This window comes from Sciurus carolinensis, chromosome 2, assembly GCF_902686445.1.
Source record: "Sciurus carolinensis chromosome 2, mSciCar1.2, whole genome shotgun sequence".
Classification (NCBI taxonomy): domain Eukaryota; kingdom Metazoa; phylum Chordata; class Mammalia; order Rodentia; family Sciuridae; genus Sciurus; species Sciurus carolinensis.
Window position 1 is genome coordinate 183,113,574 of NC_062214.1, and position 8,540 is coordinate 183,122,113.

The 8,540-nt window shown below is 38.8% G+C and overlaps 1 pseudogene; it reads right to left on the minus strand.

Annotated features, from left to right (window-relative positions):
* Positions 1-6,280: 6,280 nt before the first annotated feature.
* On the minus strand, positions 6,281-7,922 carry LOC124978134 (T-complex protein 1 subunit gamma-like; annotated as a pseudogene).
* Positions 7,923-8,540: the final 618 nt, after the last annotated feature.

Genomic DNA, 8,540 nt, shown 5'->3' on the forward strand with positions numbered 1-8,540 from the left:
TACATCACTTAATGAGACAGATTTGCTTCAAAATAACCAGTTAGCATTTTGTTCAAGTAAAAATTGAGATATTCTTCCCTATTTCTTCTGCTCACATGCCAAGTGGTTGTCCACATCATACTTTAGACTTTAGCAAGAGAGAAAAATCTTGCAGATGAGATCAATTAACTTCCCTAACATATCAAGTTTTCATCCCAAGATTAAAAAGGTTCACTCCTGATCCAGCTGGGTTTAGCTAGTGACCTGGGCTCTGGGTAGATCCCATTACCAATGCCCAGCAGCACAAACCACAGCCTGTCTAAGTGTTTGCATGGAAAACAACACCAACCAAAGATTACGCAGTTTGGGTTGGAAAATGCAATTCTGTCCATTTATAAACATCTGCAGGAAAGGTCAGATGCAGGCTGGCCAGTCCCTGTCTTCCGATTCTGGAGACTGCTTTGGTTGCAAGTACTGAGTCCAAGGAAAATTAAAATGAAAAGAGAATTCAAATTCAGGCAGGAAGCTCTGAAAGTTAACTCAAATTTAGTCCAAACTAAGATTGCATAGTCTTTTTTCCAAACATGTTAGACCTGAGAATTTTACACACTTGAGAGAGTTTATTACATTCAAATGCATAGAAGAATGATAGGAAGGGTTTTTGTAAATTCACCTTACATTCAGGAGTTTATTCTCTTTTCTATAAAGAAATGTGAGTAAAATATGGAGGATTTGATCTAATTTTTCTTTTCATGAAAAGCTATGCTACCACTCAAGTTAATTTAAAATAAAATCCTTCACAATAATATGCAGTTTAAGCAATGAAAACAAGAGAGACTATCAGTTTCCATTTCAGAGTACTGGAATGAAATATTCCTTCAACTTGGGGTCAGTGAACACATACTGTTACAATTCCATACAAGTCTGTGCCCCAAAGAGCTCATTTCCCTGATCTGATCTGCCCAGCAATGTATTCTGTCAGGGAAATTCATTACCAGTCTCCCAGCAATGCCAAATGAAGTGAACCGCTCAGGAGAGCTCATTGCACATGTACAAGAATCAAAACCTACTAGTATTTATTGGCTACTAAAAGAAATTTCCTTTTATGATCCACAAATATGGCTTTAATTTAGTGGGGTTTATTTTGAGGTAGTGGGAAGGGATGAGGGGATAAAGGAGGAGGGGAATTCTCAGAACACTTTCTCATGTAAGGAAACAGCATGTATCCTCAAGTTGAAGTTGGTTCCACCAATAGGAGGAAAACACCAATCCAGCAATCTTTCTTGCACATATCAAATTTCTGTCTTTGTTTTTGAGCTTGAGTGCAGCAAGGGCTGAATCCAGCCTTATCCTCAGATTGGCTGGGAAGTTGCATCTATCATCTATCTCCTTATTTTGACTGTTTTCGCTGTAATTTTAATTACAATCGGTAGTGTCTGATCCATCAGAGTGAAGTGATCAGATATTTTCATTTGTTTGAGCTGGCACGGGTGATGTAAGGATGTTTATTAAGGTCTTCAGCATTAATCAGAGTATTAGCATAGGGAACATTTTTGGGGGATCTATCCCTATTGTGATTTGAAGGTCAATAGTAGATTAAAGACAGTTGTAAATATGATATTGAAGGATGAAATCTAATTCCACTCCCTTTGGGTTAGGTGGAGAGACTTATTCAAACAATAGGATGCTAAGAAAATAATGGTTGGATATTATGAATTTAGATTGAAAAAAAGTATAGCAGTTGCTTCTCTGGTCTCTTGGAGTGTGTGCTTTAGAAGCCATGAGCTGTCATGTAAGCTGTTTGACAATGCCGAGTATGGTTTGAATAACAGATATCCCCAAAGCTCCTTCATTAATGCAGGAATATTGAGGCGAAATGATTAGATTAGGAGAACTGTGACCTAATATGTGCATCCTAGTTTGAATGAACTGAGTGATAACTGTTAGCAGGTGGGTCGTGACTAGAGAAGGTGGGTCATTGAGGGCGTGCCCTGGAAGTTCTCATCTTCTCTGAAGCCCTTCTCTCCTCTCCCTGTGCTTCCCAGGCTACCATGAGTGACGGTACTCCTCCACTATTGTCCTTCAGCCATTATGTGCTGCCTCACCCTAGGCCCAGAGCAATAAAGCTGGCTGACCGTGGACTGAACCTCTGAAGCAAAGGACCAAAATAATCTTTCCTCCTCTAAGTAGTTCTTGTCAGATATTTTGATCACAGAGATGAAAAACTGACGAACACAACTCCCCAACCTTCAACCAAGACTCTCAAAGATACAAGATCTCAGGGGAACATTTTGAGCTGAGTCTGGCATTTGGATCATCCCTGTCAAGGTTCCAGGCATGATTTATATCCAGTGTCCTAGACTGATTGACATGATCAAAGTGACAAGAAAAATTTCCCCACTCACCTGTCATTCCCAGGAACCATGAGAATAGTAACAAGTTATTGTTTTAAGCTATGCTTTTGATAATGCTTGTTAAATAGGAATAGATAACTAAACAAACCATGAGTCATCTACCTCAGCCCAGGACAGATTAAATCCTCAATCTCTACTAAGCCCTCCTTCTTCAAATTCAGTTCCCTTTCAGTAGGTAATTTTTCAATTTAATAATCATTTATTCATGTAGGAAACCATTATTATATATCCACAAAGGGTAGATAATTTTACTCACTGTCAGAAAAATCATGGTTCCCCCCCCTTTTTCTTGCTGTACTTCTCCTACCTGACACACATGCAGTTGAAGCTTAGTAGTCATGCCAATTCTTGCCAAATTCAAAGTGTGGATGTCTCCCTTTCTGCAGCTAGCAGGTTTGATCTCAGTCACTACATGGGTTTGAGAGTAGTGATGAACACAGGTAACAAAGAAAACCAAGTTCATATCCTGGACCTGCCAAACAAGGCATGGGACTTGTACTTTCTTTCAAATAGAGGTGACATGCTGAAGCAGAAAGGCATGGGAATTCAGTTCCGGCTCTACGACATTTTAATGGTCTCTCAGTTCCCCAACTGGTCAAGTGGGACTAATATTATCCAGTTCCCTGGGTAGTTACAAGATTAAATAAATTAATGTGCATAAAGTGGCTTTGAATAGTGCTGAGAATATACACACTAGGAAAGTATTTGTTAAATAAAATTATTTTAAAATATAATGTTAATAATAAAACTTGGTATCTAATAGGAATTATGAAAAAAGTATCATATACCAATTTGGTGCCCTTTTGAGCCTTTTGGTGCCTAAAGAGAAATAGCAAATTTGTAGTTTATTTATATTTTTAATCTTAAATAATACATAAGTTAGAAAATGATTTAGTTTAATATTACATGCCAAATGCATGTGGGTGAGTGCAGCTGTTTGTTGATTGAAATCTCACACCTGTTAATCTAGGATTGGCTCATGGTAGTATCACAGGTGGGCATTGATCCAGTGATATTTTTATTCTCTTTCTTTCTTTCTCCCCAGCTTTTGAAATCACTTCATTTATTATTGATTTGCAAACAAGATACTATTAAATGGCAGTGAAGTCATACATGATCAAATTCTAAGCAATGCATGTACTTTTTTTTCCATGAGAATAATTTCAATTATGTAGCATTTGAACCATCACTGGAGAAAGAGGTGAAAGGAAAGGAAGGGAGAAGAAAGAGATGAAAACAAAATTTGAGCCCATGTGATATGTTTCAAGGAAATTCAGTGTCATTGGATCCAACTCATTTCTGTTTCATACAGATTTTGATGCTAACATAGCAGACATTTAATTACATTTCACTTGCTAATTATATTCTTTAACGGGTGAATATAGAAGCAGGAACTTCTAATTTTTACAATTACTTACAATTACTAAGATATCCTCAGAACTAGTAATTATACTGGTAAATTATACTCATTGTGTGTTGCTGCATAAATATGGATATAAACACAAATGTGTACATTTATTGGTCTGTACATAAAACTGACATTAAGTGTTTTAAGCCAGCCCCACCCCAAATAAAATTCAGAAGCCCATAGAAAAGCATATGAGTTTCAAAAACTGTATTTACATTGAATTTCTAATGAGTCATCAAATGATGATTGCCTAAAAAAGTTGGAATCAGAGTCTGAGCAATTGCAAAAGCATGGAATTAAATAAAATAACTAGTGATCATTATGTAAAACTAGTGATCATTATGTAAAAATAGTGGGGATGAACACAGTGCCTGCAGAGTCAGGAGCCCTTTGTTCTTCTCCTTTATGCTTCTGTTCATGGTGTTCTCTAATATTGCACCTTCTCTTCTCTCCTCTACAAGTTCATCTTCTTGGCTGACTTTGCCATCCGTCTCTGTGTTTTTCAGGAAATGAATCTCTCTGTGACTACAACTGGTCTTAATGGCATTTTATTGAAAAGATTGGTTGTTAATCTATATTTTCCACTTGTATGAGGTATCCTGGAAGGCTAAGAATATGTCTTCACTGTATCAGGTTTGTTATCCCAGGAATTAAACACATGTCACAAGATGTCAAGCAGAACTTTTCTTAAGGTCTCAGTTTGTCTAATGACTCAAAACTGAGAACAGGGGTGACAAGAAATCCTGTTATGAGGTCTGCCACATACACCTCTATAAAGACATATGGAGAGTTGGGCACACCTGTCCTCTCCTACCCACTCCCACACTCAAACCTATCTTGGGTACATGTAAGAAAAGCCTACAAATTTAGAAAGTGGTTATTGAGTGAAATAACAGAGAAGAAAGTGCCATGGTGTTTTCTTCTCACCTAAAGGTGAAGGGAACAGCCAGGTATTTCCCCCTGCTCCACATTCCAAATAGGTGGGGACCAGAAGATCCACCCATAAACTCCAGATCTTTTGCAAATTGTCACCTGGCATCTTTGTTCCCATCTGGTCTCTTGCTGAGATGTAACCTGATCTTGTGCTATTACAGAAGCAGGTAGAATATGCAAGTGTTCTCCTGAGACTGTTGTGCATCTAGGAAAAGATCTGTTACTGCTCCCCATCTCTCCAGACCCATTTTTTTTTTCTTTTTGCCTGGAAAAGCCAGAGAAGGGCACTATCTGGTGGCACTCTTCATAACCAGCTAGAAGGAAAGATCTGCCATAGGGAAAACATGTTTATTTGTCAGCGGAACAGTGGACAAGAATTACTCAGAAAGGACACTGGACTTCTCTACCCCAGTGGGTCAAAGGGACCCTAGCAGAAAAAGGTTATGGGCATACTCTCTGGGGCAGACACTGAAGGGGTTTCACAACATCAGCCAGGATTCTGCACTGCCAGGAAAACTCATTGTTTGGAGGACAGATGGATTGTGCCATGGACAGAAAAATCTCCCAAGTGAATTTTATGATGAAGAGTCAGTATTTTGCTAGCTGCTATAACAGAGGGTACCAACCACCTGAAGGACTTTATTCTTTTATTTTGTAACCAGGACTTTATTCCTTTGTTTGTAATCCTACTCCTGACATGGAGGAGCCTGGCAGTGAAAGACAAAGTCACAAGACTGAGCAAAGGACAACAAAGGAAGAATGGTTTTAAACATTCTGTCCCAGAGCACCTGACTTTAAATTCACATTTCAAAGAGTTTTGACCGGTGTATACACTTGTGTAATCACCATGCAACCAAAATACAGAAAATTACTGTCACTTGGATTGGATGAGAGCTTCCTTGTGTTCTTTCATGAGATTTTGGTCTCCACTTCCCACTCTTGGTCCTGGGCAAAAAAAAACCAACATCATTTGTATCATTATAGATTCATCTTTTTTTTTTTTCAAATTTCAAACAGAGAAAAAGAGTGTGTACTCTGTACTTTGCTTTGTTCATTCCACATGTTTTTGAGATTTAGATGTCCTTTTACATGTATCACTAGATTTCTTTGAATCATGAAGGATTTTCTGTTGCATGGAGATACCACCATGTGCTTGTTCATTCATCTATGATGAAGATTGGGGTTGTTTTTATTTAGCTGTTATGAACAATAAAGTTTTTGTGTAGACACAAATTTTTATTTTCCTCTGTATATACCTAGAATTGGAATTTCTATATGATATAGTGTGCGTGTGTATTTGTATTTATTTTTAGAAAAAAAATGTGAAACTATTTTCTATTTTTGTTCAAATGACTTAGATTTAATTGCTGGAAGCAAACTAAATGGAAAGCTTACAAGAGAGAAGAATTACACGTCAGTGCCTTCTGCAAACTGAGCTGGGACAGAAAGGGACTAGAGACAGACCCTCAGTTTGATCCTTTCCAAATAAAGATGTCCACAGAGGGAGACTGCTGGTTCTGTGCACTGAAGTTGCTTTGCCCACTACTCACTCCTGGACAGCATCAGGAGCCCCTCCTTGCCAGCTCTGGTCAACACCCTTCTTTTTGTGGCCTGAGGAGACTTCATCGATTCGCAGTAGCAGAAATGCCATCTCCACTACTGTCTTGTATGTTTGCAGCTTCAGAGCCAATGGTTCCCATATGCCTAGTTCTTTCATGTCCACCAAAGTTCCTGTCTCACTACTTACACCCCAGGTCTCAGTTCTTCTGGGTGTGCTTGGCTCAAAGGGAAGTAAGTAGACAGATAGTACTGGCCCCACAGTTCTGAATCGAGGTATGAGGGATGACTTCTAAAGCCTGGGCAACAGCCCTGTATGGCCATTGTTCCACATCAGCCATGGCCTTGGATTTTTCTGGCAAGTCATGGGCTGCAGCCATTTCAGAGGCCCCACCCTCTGGCACCAGCTGAGGGTCCAGGAGTACATTGTGGCACACTTGCATGGTGTCCAGGAGGTTGTGTTCTACTTCTGAGAGAATTTCTTTGCACTTCTGAGGAGAATGGTACAGGCCTTGGGGTCTCTGCACTCAGTGATGAATGTACTCATCTCCAATTTTCTTGATTTCCAACAGGCCTGCACCTGTTCCAACATCATCTTCTCTCAGTTCCTCTGGTCAGCTGACTATTCCGGCCCCACAGGTTTTAGCAATATGATTATTATCTGTCTTCTGGACTCTGTGAATGGCTGTGATATTGGCTTGCATGAGGTAGTGCTGGGCTAAATCTGAGATGCATTTTTCTGTAATAACTACATCAGGCTTCAGTTGGATAATGTCCTCACAGAGCTGCTGAATATACTCTTCTTCCATTTGGAGGATTCGGTTGAGGTCTTCCTCTCAGATAATCTCAATGTCAGTCTGGCTCTCTCCTTTCTTGTATTCCAGAGAAGAATCCAGCAGCACAATATGAGGATTCTTGATATAAGGTCACATTTGATGATGAGTCACATCTTTGTTAATCATGACTCCACGTAACAGACATGAATCTTCAATGATGCCCCCAGGTATCTTTTCCACTCTTGCATATTTCTTGTTGTCATTCTCCTTTCGACCATTTTCCTCAAACTGTACAGTCTTGACAGCAACTAGAGCAATGTTGCAAGCCAAAGAGGACCACCAACTAATTACTTTGGTGGTAATGGAACTATTGATGATGTTCAGCATCATGTCACGGTTATTGATGTCAACGGGGATACTGATTTTCTTTAGAGTGCTGATTATATCATCCAGTGCCTTTTGGTAAGCACTGATTACCACTGTTGGGTGTATCTGCTGCTCTAAGAAGTGCTCAGCCACGGACAGCATTTCTCCAGCAAGAATAATTACTGATGTGGTTTCATCTCCTACCTCTTCATCCGGGGTCCTGCTAATTTCAATCATGGACTTGGTTGCTGGAGGTTGGACTTGAATCTCTCGAAGAATGGCATTGCCATCATTAATCATCATGACGCCTACCATTGGGTTCAAAAGCATCTTCATCATGAACTTGGGTCCCAAACATGTTTTGATGATATCTGCAATAGTCTTAGCAGCATTGATATTTCCAGATTGAACTTTTCTTCCAGATTCATGCTTTGTATTCTGACTGAGCCCGAGCACAGGATGGTGGCCCATCATGGCTGCACAATGCAGAAGTTGGTACCCAGAGCTGGAAGAACCGGCAGAACCTTCTGGAAACTATTTTCTAAGTCATACAGTTTTACAATATCAACAAGTGCATGAGTGTTCCAGTTGCTCTATATCCTTGTCAAAGCTTGGTATTACACTCATTTTAACTTCAGTAAGTGAGCAGAAGTATCTCATTGTTGGTTGAATTTGCATTTCCTGTTGAATACTATTGAGTATTTTTGTGTGTTTATCGATATTGATATGTCTTCTTTTGAGAAATGTTCAAACCCTTTTGTTATGGCTTAATGTATTATTGTTTTGTAAAAAATTTGTATATATACAGTACTGGATAAAAATTCTTTGTGAGACAAGTGTTTTAATTTTCTCCAAGAGTGTGCCTTCTTTTTTCCATTTTTTATTCATGTCTTACAAAAAGCAGAATATTTTATTTTTGTAAAGTTGAAATTATAATTTCTTTCTTTCATGTTTAGTGCTTTTGAAGTTGTTTAATAAATTCATGCCACAGTTGTAAAAATGCTCTTATGATTTCTTTTAGAAATTTGGTAGTTTTAGATTTTGCTATTAGATCTATGATCAGTTTCAGATTACTTCCATGTGTATCAAGAGATAACACCTGGTTTT